The 15,111-nt window shown below is 39.2% G+C and overlaps 1 protein-coding gene across 2 annotated transcripts in view; it reads left to right on the forward strand.

The window, feature by feature from the left end:
- The window catches only part of ROBO1 (roundabout guidance receptor 1), a 564,053-nt gene that overhangs the window by 268,326 nt on the left and 280,616 nt on the right, over positions 1-15,111 (forward strand). The window lies entirely within an intron of this gene.

Raw genomic sequence — 15,111 nt, forward strand, 5'->3', positions numbered from 1 at the left:
TTATTTTTCAAACATGCTATGGAGATGTACAACTGTCATTCTTGAAATAATAATAATAAAACCAGCATCCTATAAAGGTGCATTGTTTATGCTCAGGGAACCCTATAGTGCTGCCTAGTGGTAAAATGGGCAGAGTGGCATAGTCACTCTCCCATATTATTGCTTTTCTTGGTTATACAGTGCTGTGTGTGTGTTCTTGCAGATCACTTACTATAACATTTGCAAATATCTGACTATCACAGATCAATCCAAGCTACAATTGTCCCCCAAGCACAAAGCAAGAATAAGTGCATGCAGAGCAGAACCCAAGCAGCTGAACTCAAGCACAGCACAGACTGTACATCATGTATTGACCACTATGCTGCACCGTATCATAAGACAGTAAGCACTTGGAAGCTGTTCCACAAAACATTTATGCACTGTATCGATTGGCAATATTGAAGCCAACAGTCTCTAGCCCGGAAAATAATCAGTTAATCCATGGCAGAGAATTCTAAACATAAGCAGAAAAAATAACTCAAGAAAGTAAGAAGAGCCACAGATTGCAGTTGAAAGTCATGCATATGTGTTATGAGGTCAATAAATTGGACATTTTGAAGTGTACCCATTTTAGATTTGCATACTTCTGAGACCTACCCCTTCTACAAATTCACTGAAAAACTCAAATGCTCCCTTTCATACACACACACAACAGAAACACAGAAACAATTTTGTTTAGGTTCACTATTCATTTGAAGATTGGTCATTTGTGGAGAGCATTAAAGATTAAAAGGAGGGACATTTGTGTACCTTGTTATGAAGTAGTACCCTTGACATTCCTTATTTTTACTTCTAGCAATCTTGACTTTTCAGTCATGCCTTCAAGAGATTTTTGTTTTGGTTTCGCCCCAACGCTAGGCCACTAAAAGTTTTAATGTATAAGGCATTATTAAGCTTTACAACTCAAAAGTGGAAACACTGGTCATATACTGTATTTATCAACCATAAACAGAATGCACGCATTATACAGCACATCTGCTGCTAGATGATGATAGAAGCCATGCCACAAGAGGAGTGAGAAGGTCAGTGATACAAGCATGGAGGTAATTATTGTTTATGGCTGCACTAATTGATGTGGAGTGCTGCTCATGGTCTATAGTGTGAGGAGTCACAGGGTTCCACAGGGATTATAACATTCTTAGCTATTTCACAGCACTGTTTCACAAATGAGTTTCCTTTTGCCTCTACTTGCTAGTCTTCAACAAAAACTGTAAGATTCAAGAAATTAGGCATCATTTTATATTCACTTCATTAACTATTTCCTTTGTTTAAAAAACAACAATTCACCCCCCAGGATAGAAAGAATTTTGAACTTTTTTAAAAAATGACTGCCTATTTTAATAAAACCCAGTTTGCTTATGAGAAGCACATAGAATATTATTTCCACCAATAAATAAACTATAGTGCTTATTTTGGCAGCTGCTGCTCATTTAATAGAACACAGATGTGTGAATATATCTGTGTTTACTTTAGTGCAGGGATCACTGTAATTTATAATCACCAAGAGGCTCTATCTGTCCACAGTGATCCCACAGACATTAAGGTAGGTCACAGATGTTGGCTTCACAGCCAACCAAGTCATGGAAGCTTTTTCTATTTTGATGCAAAGAGCTTGGTTAAAGAGTCACATATTAATGGAGATTTCATGTAATTCATCTCCTTACCCGTACTTTTAGGTCTCAAGACTTGACTCATGAAGATCTAAAACTACAGCCTCCTGTGTCCATACAGCTTTCTTTTCAGTGCCAAAAATGACACAGCTAAAATGTAGGTGAAATTCTTCTGAAAAGTAAAGAAGATTCTGTTTCAATCTTCCAAACCTGTTTGTTTCGGAATATTTTTCTTCCCCAAGGAAACTGGAGTCTAATCTGCAGGTCCAGTTTAATCTCTGTCATCATAATAATACTTGATTTAAAGGCATACCACTGTTCGTTGTAGGAGCACAGGGTTCTGCTCAACCCTTTGAGTAACTAAGAACACCTCAGAGCTTTTCTTAAGTTATGCACTACCAATGATTATAGGCACAATCAACAGGGAAGCTCTCCTCTGCAAGTCCCGTCACGATTAGTTGATAGCTACGTAAAAGCTTTACTCTTGTACAACTTCAGATCACTTAGGGACTTGCACAGGATAACTTACCAGTAAATTGTACCCATTGGACCTTGGGCCTTGCCTAACAAATAACTATGGCATGAAGCCCATGAAACACCTGCTTCACACATACACAGTGAGAAAAGTATCTCTGTGCAAGCAATTTTGTGTGTGTGCATGTGGATCTCTGCCAGTATGCTATCAACGAAAACCCATTTAAAAGTCCACAGTGGGTGTAATAGCCTTTAATAATTTTTACTATACACTTTCCCCACATAAATATTTACCCACATCGATAATCCGATTTTATCAGCACAGGTGTAGAAAGTTCAGCTTTAAAGTAGGTGATACTCTGTTTAGAAGTAAAACACAGCAAAGCGAAAGCTGTATGTGTGATATACTGAAAAGAATCCATTTATTGACATATCTAATTTAAGTTAAAAAGCACAAACATAATGGGTAAATGTTGTCTTTACTAGGTTTTTTTTAAAAAAGTTTTATTTTATGTTGTGAGAACTTTTTTTTAACAGCTCCGCCAATATGTACAGCAAGCATAAAATTATATAAGTAAATAAATGCATATAGATAAAGACTGTTAATTAATACTAATTTTACAAGAAAGATTTTCCCTTCAGTAAGGTTACTGCAATAAGTGTATGGATCAGTTGTGTGCCAGTACAACTATGATTAGAAGTGTTGAAGCATTTCTGGTTTAGCAAACTCTGTACCAACCCCAGTGAGTTGAAGCAATGACGCCAACACATGGCTAGCAAGAACAGGTGGTCTAATGGCATAGGCAAAACAGAGGAACTTGCTATCACATAGGGGTGATGCACAACAAAACCCCGGTTTTAAAATGTAACACGACAGGCTCCTGTGGCTGCCAGTTCAACAGGATGCCTGAACAGATTCAACAATAAAGTACCCGACCAGGGATAGCCAACATGGGGCCTACAAAGGCCTTCCTTGGTACCTCCCCCACTGATATTAGGCTTGGAATAAGCATTTTATTGTAGCCAGTTTATTTTCCAGTTTACAAATGTCCCCACAGGTTGGCAACCCTTGTGGTATACCTTTATATTTTCCAACCCAGTCAGTTTGTGTACAAACAATGCCAGTTTCAGTCTACTTATAACATATGTTCAACTCCAGTTTCCAGAGTTTTCACTGGTGCCTTGCCAGCCAACTCTCTTTTTTCAGGCTACAGCTCTCAGTAGAGGCTATTGGGACAGCAGTCCACAATCAGAACCTTTATCAGCTGCCTTTATCCATCCTCCCAAGAACAAAATGAAGCACCGTTGGGATACTCCATCAGATACTTTGCGTAGCCTGTCACCAGATCCTTCTAACTAAATAGAACAGTAAAAGCTAGTGACTTTTTCTTTTGCTGTAAGAATTAAATAATGTGATCTACTGACAAGCGTGTTAACTCTGGATGTGGCAAAATTGGGGCAAATTTCTACCTGCCCATTAAGCATACAGTGTAGCCTTAGGCAAACTGCACTCTCAAAGCCCAGCCAACCTTGCATGGTTGTTGTGGTTGTTATTGAAAAATGAAGAGTTATGAATGTAACAAATAATAAATGTCTTTAGTACACTGCCAGCTCTGGCTTGCTGGCAAGCTCTTTATCCTCTTAAACAAGTAGAAATCAGTTGATGCTGGAAAATAAATAAATCTTGAACTGCTGGCATCCTTTAGAACCAGTGTGCAGAAGCACAAGTTTCTAGAATTATATATTTTTAAAATTTCTTAAGGAGGCACTCCTTCAGATGTTCATAGAACAATCTAACCCCATCTAATTAATCTCTTATATTTATGATGGCTATCCGACAGCACATACAGGTGGTCTAAAACACTGAGCCTATTGGGCTTGCCGATCAGAAGGTTGGCGGTTCGAATCCCTGTGACAGAGTGAGCTCCTGTTGCTCTGTCCCAGCTCCTGCCAACCTAGCAGTTCAAAAGCACGCCAGTGCATATAGATAAATAGGTACCACTGTGGCAGAAAGGTAAACGGCGTTTCTGTGCACTCTGGTTTCTGTCATGCTGTTCCATTGCACCACAAACAGTTTAGTCATGCTGTCCACGTGATTCGGAAAGCTGTCTGTGGACAAATGCCGGCTCCCTCAGTCTGAAAGTGAGGTGAGTGTCGCAACCCCATAGTTGCCTTTGACTGGACTTAACCGTCCAGGGGTCCTTTACCTTTTTTACAGGTTCTAATTGCCTCCCAGCTCAGTCAAGTAGATGTGTGTCATAAACTTCCAGAAAAAGCTCATTCATGTTCAAGACTTTCTAGGCAAGTGACGACTTTCTTGCTTGACCCAGTCTAGATTTGTCTGACCCTGCTTCACCCTATTCTCCCAGCCTGCCTTGCATGTTTCTTGCCTTTTGCTTTCCTAGAAACTGACTAATGCTATGATGAATCCCACAAACTTCTCCCAGCTAGGTTCCCAGTGGGCTCCAGGTCTTTGGCCAGATCTTTGAGGAAGTCACTGTCTGCCAATAAAGAGTGGAAATGACAACTGCTTCCTCCAGAGGACATTAATATAGGTTTACTGTAGTGAAAAGCCTGTTGCAGAAGATCTTTACAAGCCTGATATTCAGGCTTTTCTGTGTGGCATAGTACTATGTGCAGAGGAGAGCGCCCTCTGCACTATTAAAAATAGATTTAATATAATTCTTGCAGATCAACTGAAACATACACTTTCCAAGATACCTTTGAAATCTAAACTATTTTGAGATTATTTTTATAGAACAACTATTTCTAATATAGTTTGAAATCCTATGACAAGGACATTTCAAAACTCACTTTAAAAAGATCTGTGGCTATACTTGGGCTTGCAGACTGTTTGACAGTGTATGTATGGATTATATATCATTTGAAAAGAAGCCGTTAGAAACAGAGAATCATGCAGCTTTTTCTAAGTTGCTGCAGCTTTTGAACTTCTTCTATCTGTTGCCCTAGGTGTTTCATTAGCACTTCAACTACCGTTGCATCGCATTAACCTTTTTATAGTTTAATGCATAAATTTAAAGTAGGACATGAAAGAAGGGTTGAAGGGTGGAGAAAAGCGATTCACAAAGAGAATGAGGAGAAATGAAATGTGAATGTAAAATATAGCTATTCCTAGCAAAATCAAAAGAGAAAAGACCTACCAGAAAATCTAAATTATAATTTTTAAATACATGATGTTATAGAATGCACTGTGGATCTGGACTCAAGCACACTTTCTTCAACAGACATATTAAGTGCATAGATTTGGAGTATGAAATTTGGTAATAGATAGCATCTGAAGTGGAAAGTTTGCTATCCTTGTGCAAGACTCTTGATCTCAGGTAGGAAACAACCAGCTTTTTTAAAATTCAATACACAACTTTTGTTTTTATGTTGCTATTTTCCCTTCTTCACTATACAGTCGTACCTTGGTTGCCGAACGCATTGATGCTCATCCGTTTTGGCTCCCAAACGCCGCAAACCAGAAGTGAGTGTTCCGGTTTGGAACATTCTTTGGAACCCGAACATCTGACATGGCTTCTGCAGCTTCCAATTGAGTGCAGGAAGCTCCTGCAGCCAATCGGAAGCCATGCCTTGGTTTCCGAACATTTTTGGAAGTCAAATTCCCTTTGAGAACAAAGGTACGACTGTATGGTGGAAGTTATTTATAAAGAATCTAAAGCCATGAGGTGTTGAACAAGGATTAAAAAGCAATACACACTCAATTAGGGCCTCAGCTATTATAGCTGCAAATAAAACATTTTAACTGTGTTGTAAAGCGCATTATACAAATGTGGCACTAGATGGCAATGGTGAGCTATGGCAAATTAAATATATATTTTTCAAAATGTTTTTATAATAATAATGATGATGATGATGATGATGATAATTAATAATAATTTTATTTATACTCCGCCCTCCCCGGCCAGGCCGGGCTCAGGGCTGCTAATGCCAAATATAAATTACAATAAAATGTAATAGAAAGAAAGAAAAAAGAAAGAAAAGGGGGAAAGGGGGGAAATGAAAAAAAAACAGTTAATAAATGCTGTATTGATTTGTTAATCATAGAATATGACTTCTGCTGTAATTCTGATCTTTAGCTTTTTTGGCTTGCTGCTTTGTTAATAGTGTTTTATGGATCGTAATTGTTTTACTGATGAATTGTTATTATTTTATATGATATATGTTGTACTTGTGATGCACTGTATCATGTTGCTTTTATTTATTGTTTGCAAGCCACTTTGGGATTCTTTTGAATGAAAAGGGACATAGAAATACAATAAATCAATCAAAATGCGCTTTAAAAGTAGGGTGTATATGCAGATGATTAGTGAAGATGCAAATTTTTTTTGGAAAGCAGAGTTCTTTAAATTAAGAACTACCAGTTCCTGTTAGTGTAGGACAACTGCATACAAACATAATTCCAATGTCTTTGATGGGATTATATTTAAATTACATCTTAAATAGATGCATTTTTCTAACTGTCCTTTATCAAACTATATCAAGTTCAGTACAAACAGTTTGCGTTTATCAGTACTGTATTTTCAAAGAGAAACCTGAAGTTTCAGAAATTATTAAAGATGAATCAGGCTTTATTATTCAAAACATGGATGCAGAGACTGTGCTCTACCTTGAGACATAAGTTTGGATGCTCATAAAACAAGCCAAACAATTAATCCCTTCACCAAGGGATGACATGAAACCTCAACCAGGGTAGCTTCAAACACCATTAAAGGCTGTCTTTGTGCTCATTAGCACCATTGGGACAGCATTTTGTGTTGGAGGCTTTAGGTTTTACCAATTCAGCTCCAAAGAAAGTTGTTACCAGCTTGTATTCTGCAGTTCACAGGCTCTCAAAAAGAACACATTAAAACAGTTAGAATCCCCAGGGCAAATGGAGGAGATTAAGTAGCCTTCTCTTGCAACAGAATCCTGAGCAGACAAAGCTTGGTATTGTGTATTCAACACACTATCTCTTTCTAGCACTGAACTTTACTATTGTCCTTACAGATTCTAGTTTACAAAGTGTTTGGGGGGCTTTGCGTAATGGTTCACTGGCACCACCATTGACATCCATCTGAGTGTGGGAACTTTCTGAACAGGACATAGTGCCTTCCCAAGCAGCTTGACTATTATATCAAATCTTTTTCTTGGAACTTCACCTTTTAAAAAAATAAAAATAAATGCAAGATTCTACCCTTTTCATCTAAATAAATCTTATTACTTACTCTGCATCAATGAATATGCTATAAATGCTATAAGTATATGAGCATATTTCAGATTGATTCAATTTTTTTGTGATATTGAGTTAAATGCTTGCAACAGTTTCCATTAAAAACGAGCCACTGTTTCAACTGAAAACCCTCTCTTTGTATTTCAAGCACCTTTTTCTTTCTTTGAAGCAATCATATTTTCTGCTGAAGTGCTTCTCATTTTTGCATCTGTTAACTAAAAAAAAATACTTTTCAAACTGTAGAATATGAATTTGGCAAGGAATGAAATACAATACTTTATAAAAGCGCAGACATTCCTATAGTGTCAGGGACTGAGTGAGTCTTGTATACTCTTCGTCAAACTGTACATAATCTATCAGAAACAGTCTAGGATAATTGATTGGTTGTAGTACTTTTTCTTTTTTCTTTTTTGGTCAGTGGGTGGCTGCTGTTTATACTGTGTCCTTGGGGAGGGAAAGATGATGCAACCCCTATTGCAGTGATCATGGCTAGAGGGAGACATTGCCATGGGCAGGTGATAAATAATCACTGAAGGGCAGAGTGAGGCTATTTACACTTTGTTCCTTGCTCCTACACTTCTTCTTCTTCTTCTTCTTCTTCTTCTTCTTCTTCGCCACTCTGGGTGGCTTCCAACACAATATTAAAATACCGTAATGCATCAAACATTAAAAGCTTACCTAAACAGGGAAGTTCCTTGAATATCTGAGTACCTGGTTGCTTGTCTGCTGTGCCCACCAGCCTGGGTGTACTGTTGTACTATTGCTTAATGCCAGAATGCTGCATAATAAGAGTTCATATGAGTTGATCATGGATGAGGGTGCTATTCTGATTTGTATTACTGATACCTGGGTGGGTGAGCTGGGAAGGGTTCATCTAACACAGGTATTCTGCCCAGCACATTTGGTGCTGTATCAGCACAGGCTGCATAGATGGGGTGGGTAGAAGCTGTGATCCAGTGGATTTCCATGTCCATTACCAGGAAACACCCTCGTCTTCAAACTGGCTATGAAGACCTGCACCTATTATTGGGCCAAGGAGACAGTAATCTTGGGTTGCTGCTGGCATACCATCCACCCTGCTGCCCAGCAGCTTCTCTGACCAATCTAGCAAAGGTAGTATCAAGTATAGTGTTGGAAGAATCCAGAAACTGGCTCAGGACTTCATGGTCTCCATGACACCCATGGGGCTGTCTGTCACTGATATGATGGAAAGTGCAGGGGATTTCAGGGGGATATCACAACATAGCACTTTTTTCTGTTTCCTTACCTGATCATTTCCATGTTTTATGTGGTTTTTCACGCAACATAAAAGCCACTTCTGGAAATCTAGCAGAAGTTTAGCACTCATGTCTGTGTTAATTGCTTCCAACAAAAATCCATTTGCAATGCCATTAACCCATAAAATCACAGGAGTTGTGCGCTGTAATTTTTCCACCAGTTTTATGAATCACCGCATATGATGAAATTTGGCATGGTATCCCAGCAGACAGTTATTTCCTGCCATTTTCATAGGTGAATCATGGGGGAACAGAAGCAAGTATTAAGTTCTGCAGAGAGTGGTTATTCTTCAATTTAAAGAAATTCTGTTATCCAGAAGATCTAATAACAAAGAAATAGATATCATTTGCAAGCATATTGTCATTAATGAAGTTTTTGTCAAATATACAATGCTCCAAATTTTTGATGGTAATAATTACTAGCTTTCCTGCCTATTCAAAGCAGTGAGAACAAAAGTCAAACCATTGTTTAAGGCTGTTATGTGCATTCGTTTAAAAATTGGCACATGGTTCTTTATTTATTTGATATCATCCATTCCTAAGGGCAAATCTCTTCCACTTATGTTACAAGGTTGTCTGCCTCTATCCAAATTTTATTTACAGGTGTGGTTTTTTTGTTAGCGGAACCTTGCAACATTTTCCAATTTCTAGAGGGGTTTCTTCACAAGGTCTTCATACAGTTCTCTCCTTTTAGAGTACTGTACTCTGAACTAGCATTCGACTCTGCTCATGTGACAAGTGTTACCCTTGAGAGTTGCAACATTTTTTTTAAAAAAAAAACATAGCTTATCTCTTGTTTTATTTTTCTTCATCATGTCCCCTGAAATATCATGTAGGGGGAACATAGTGACTCTGCCAAATGGAATTTCATCGACATGGAATTTCTGCACAAAAGAAGATAGTTTGTCAAAGCAGTTTTTAAAATATCAGTTATTTAAACTGATATTTAAACTCTGCACCTGTAAGAGTTTGTAAATGGACAATGTATTTGCTCTGAAGAAACATAAATTAGGCAACCATAACAATGATGGTTTAGCCAGCCAATCCAAGCTTTTTCTGAGTTGTTGGCACTGTCACATGATGACAACTTCTAGGAGCCACAGGTGAGAGCTGAGTGCAGGGTGAGGACCAAAGGTGGACAAACTACCCCAGAAGGCACAATATGTGTCCCCCATCAGAGATACATACTACCACTCCTAACACCCCACATAATTCATAGAATCATAGAATTGTAGGTTGGAAGGGACCACAAGGATCATCTAGTCAATCCCTCTGCAATGCAAAAATCTTTTACCCAACATGGTGCTTGAACTCACAGCCCTGAGATTAAGAATCTCATGTTCTACTGACTGAGCTATCTGGTGAGAGAAAATAATAATAATAATAATAATAATAATAATAATAATAATAATTTTATTTATATCCTGCCCTCCCCAGCCGAAGCCGGGCTCAGGGCGGCTAACAACAATAAAACAGTACAAAAGTACAGCACAAACAACACTCTAAAATCATTCATTATAAAATTAATTCAAGCCACTGGCAACCATTGGGCCAGAGCTCTGCGAAGATTGCCAAGGGAGGGAATCAGGCTGTGCCCTGGCCAAAGGCCTGGTGGAACAGTTCTGTCTTGCAGGCCCTGCGGAAAGATGTCAAGTCCCACAGGGCCCTGGTCTCTTGTGACAGAGTGTTCCACCAGATCGGAGCCACGGCCGAAAAAGCCCTGGCTCTAGTTGAGGCCAGCCTAATCTCTCTGTGGCCTGGGACCTTCAAGATGTTTTTATTTGAAGACCGTAAGTTTCTCTGTGGGGCATACCAGGAGAGGCGGTCCCGTAGGTACGAGGGTCCTAGGCCGTATAGGGCTTTAAAGGTTAAAACCAGCACCTTAAACCTGACCCTGTACTCCACCGGGAGCCAGTGCAGCTGGTATAGCAACGGGTGAATGTGATCTCACAGCGAAGACCCCGTAAGGAGTCTCGCTGCAGCATTCTGCACCCGCTGGAGTTTCTGGGTCAGTCTCAAGGGCAGCCTCACGTAGAGCAAGTTACAATAATCCAGTCTGGAGGTGACCGTCGTGTGGATCACAGTGGCTAGGTCAGGGCGAGAGAGGTAAGGAGCCAACTGCTTAGCTTGGCGGAGATGGAAAAATGCCACCTTTGTTGTAGCTGCAATCTGCGCCTCCATGGAAAGGGAGCTGTCAAAGATTACACCCAAACTCTTAACGGACGGTGCTGGCACTAATTGTGCCCCCGCAAGAGATGGGAGTTGCCCTCCCAATCCCATATCGTCCCGTCCCAGCCACAGGACCTCTGTCTTCGAAGGATTTAGCTTCAACCGGCTCCCACGTAACCATCCAGCCACAGCTTCCAAACATCTGGTCAGTGTGTCTGGGGCCGAGTCAGGATGGCCATCCATCAACAGATAGAGTTGGGTGTCATCAGCATACTGATGGCAACCCAGCCCAAAACTCAGGACAAGCTGGGCGAAGGGGGGCATAAAGATGTTGAATAGCATCGGGGAGAGTATCGCACCCTGAGGTACTCCACACTCCAAGGAGTGGCGCGATGACAATTCCCCCCCAAGCGCCAAATAAATATTATATTTATTAGTAGCTTTTTTCAGAAAAGTGAAACCCAAAGCAACTTACCAAAATGAACATTAAAAAACAAGGATATAACAACCTAAACACATACATAAGTAATTAAAAAAACCCCAACAGATCTAACATCCCCACAAATAGATAAGCAGAAAATTAAGATGTATTCCCCTAGAACTTACTACAAAATACCTTTTGTATTCAACACCCCCAAACAGCCACTATTCTATCTTCTAGTAAAGTGGGTGATTGTTAATTGTTAGTCCTATATGTGCTGGAATCTTTTGAAAATGTAGCTTCTCCTCCTCCTCCACATCTACTTACTCTGATAACTGCAAAAGACTTTATACACCCCTCTCTTTTCAACAGCTGCTTCTAGAATTATCCAGGGATCATTGTTTTGTGGCCAAGACACTGCTTAAATAAGCAAAACATCAATTAACTACAGAAGCACTAAAATCCAAGGCCCTTCATAACTGAAACAGCCAATCAGCTGCAAAACTTGAATCTGCATTTAGAGTCGGATCACAGTGTTTCTGACATCCCTCATTCCTGTCTGGTTAGTGTTTAAATTCTATGGGTAGGATTTTCTATAATGAGTGCAACACATAAAACCTCTCTGGTTCACAATAAGGTCATGTAAATCTTTCTTTCAACTCTAATTTATGGGAGTTTCCCATCTACATATTTTTTGTTTTCATAATCTTCCAGGGAAGACCAACTATAACATGAATATGAGCTCATTAGTGAATTTCTACTGGAGCTTAGAGGCTTACCAACAAGCATTTCAGTTAGATTAAAAACTGGGATAGATAAATATATCAGGCTATGCTACGATGAATAATTATAGGACTTCAAGTTATGGAGGATTTTTTTCTCCACCTAAAAATATATATGAAGTAGTAACTAAATATGAGCATAGATCCAAATGGCACTATGTGCAGCATATAGCCTCCTTCAGTCATACAGAAATAATGAGGTGACATTGTAGCCACTTCTTTGGATGGTCTTAAATCCCAACCAATAGGTGTCATAATTTTATGAAAATTTGTAGGAGAAGAACAAAGAGAAATGCCCATTTCTATTTTGCTGAATTAAATATACTTTAGTGTGGTTCTTATTTGTAAGTAACTATGAACTGATGTGAGTTCACAGTACTTACTATAGATCTAGCAGGATCAACAATTTGAGCTATAGTTTGCAAAATGTTCTAAATCAACTATGACACAGTGCCCATCAAGACTTAAGAATCCCTTCCTGGTCTATATATCTTCTTAATTTCTCAAAAGAAGTTATAGAAGTGAGTCTTTCTTCATGTGAGGGAGTTCATGTGAGGGATCTGACTGTAGACATGTGCTACTGGTAGCAAAAATGAATCTAAATCACTTTGTTTAGAATTTGATACTACAAAGGACAAATTATTCTTCCTTGTAGCTCTAAAAGACTAAAAGATTATGTCTTATGCCAAGATGCTGTAAAACAAACAGATTCCTAATTCAGTGCTAAGCTTGAACCACAACTTGGACCAGCTGGATCTTTTGCAGCATAGACCCTGGTGGAACAATGTGAGGAAATGCTGGTAATATGGGTCCCAAGTACTCCCAGCAGAAGGATCTCACCAACAGCTATTCAAGCCACTAGTTAAAAGCTGAATGTCAAGAGTCATTCTGGTTATCCTTCAGCACAACTTACTCTTCTATATGCTTGGTAATTCTATCTTCAATAATGCTTTCCACCATTTTTTTTTTAGAACAGACATGAAGACGGTGGCTTCCAATTTTCTGTATTTCCACTGGTTCCTTTGTTTGTTTGATTTAACTGTGTTACATGTATGGAGGGTGAACTTAGAGACACATTATATTTTTTGTTAGAATGCATTTCCATATTTGAGTTCTTTAAGAACTCTAAAGTGGATGCCATCTGAGCCTGGTGATTTCCCCATTTTTTAAATTGCTAATAAGGCCTAGAATGTGGCTGGTATCTTCTCCATTCCAGTGAGATACCTTCTCACTGGTATCTACTTCCATTCCTCAGACTTCTTTCCTGAGATAGATTGTTCAGGCACAGGGATCTGCCCCATATCTTATGCTGTTAGGGCAGATGCAAAGATTTGCTTCAGCTTATTTGCAATCCCCTTAACCTCATTTTAAAGGTAAAGGTAAAGTGACCCCTGACCATTAGGTCCAGTTATGGACGACTCTGGGGTTGCAGCGCTCATCTCACTTTATTGGCTGAGGGAGTCGGAATACAGCTTCCAGACCATGTGGCCAGCATGACTAAGCCACTTCTGGCGAACCAGAGCAGTGCACAGAAACACCATTTACCTTCCTGCCGGAGCGTTACCTATTTATCTACTTGCACTTTGACGTGCTTTCGAACTGCTAGGTTGGCAGGAGCAGGGACTGAGCAACGGGAGCTCACCCTGTCGCGGGGATTTGAATCGCCTACCTTTTGATTGGCAAGCCCTAGGCTCTGTGGTTTAACCCACAGCGCCACCCGCATTCTCCTTTATGACACCTTTAATTCCCTTGTTATCCAAAGCTCCAACCACTTTCCTAGCTGGTTTCTTGCTACTAACATATTTAAAGAATGTTTTTGTTGTTGTCTTTGATGTTTGTATCTATGTGTTCATCAAATTGTTCTGTTATATTTCTTATAATGCTATGGTCCTCATAGTTTAGCAGTAATTTTGAAAGTGCAGTCTGAGGTGAAAAAGTATTTTTTTAATCTTTGCTCCAGTGGCTCTTAACACGTGTTATGGTGCAATTTTAACAAACCTGCATGTTCAGCATTTATATATCAGCATTTTCTTTATTTAGGAATGAAGAAAACATAACACTGATTTAGAGGATAACCTACTGAAATTAATGGGATGGAAAATTAATGGGACCACCACTAGCCAAAGCCATGGCTTCTGTTACTGAGCTTCAGTTTGAGTTAAAAAATCAACAGAAGGGAGTTCTGCCCCTACTCTGTGTGTAGTCTGTGGGTGTACACACACATTGGGAGCAAGGGATAGCTCACAGATTCCTGACTTAACTATTCCTGTTCCCTAAAGTACTTTAGCCAAAGTAGGTAGTTCTTTTGCTAAATGGGGGAATAAACACAAGCCCCATCTTGTGTGTATTACTTTGGTTTGCCTTATTAATTAATAATTGAGCCTTTTGTTTTCCTGTTTGTCAGTAAGTCGTTTTGTACATATATTACTGTACATAAAGTTTGTTACTGACGCAGCTTATTAGCCTAAATCTACTATAATGACGTGGAAACATAAACAATAGTTAATCTGCTTTGCATTCCAAGAAAGGATTCCCTTTAGGCCTTAGAGTTCAATATGACATAGCTCAGAGAAACTGGAATTAGAACAGAATCAAACATCTTACGATATCACACTGTTCTTCTAGGTTTTACCAGCTATTTATTTTCTTCTTGGAATTAAACTGCTGAGATTGATCATTTTCTTGGTTCTGTAATGACCTGTTTTAGTAAGCAAAATACACCCCCCCCAAAAAAAAAGTTCACTGAGATCTGCAGATCATTTCTGTGAATGAGAACAGTAAATTCCTGTCACCCGAGGCTTTAAACCTTCCGGGACTAGGTATTCTGCTTGAAATTGAGCTGTTAGTGCCATTTCTTTAGTTTGTGTGATTTATACTTTGTACTCCATTAGGCTGCATACCAGAGAACCTTTAATTACGTGTTTCATGAAAATATTTGATGTACTGTGCTCATTTCACTTTACTGAGCCTTGCTGAGCTCTGTGTGATAATGTTCCCTGTAAGTGGGTGAATATTCTATCATTCCAATCTTCGCTAGGACAAACCAAAAACACAGCTTTGCTGAAAAATAATAAAACAGAAAAGCAAGTGTAGTATCTTGGCCTTA

This window comes from Podarcis tiliguerta (assembly GCF_965153285.1).
Source record: "Podarcis tiliguerta genome assembly, chromosome: 4".
Classification (NCBI taxonomy): domain Eukaryota; kingdom Metazoa; phylum Chordata; class Lepidosauria; order Squamata; family Lacertidae; genus Podarcis; species Podarcis tiliguerta.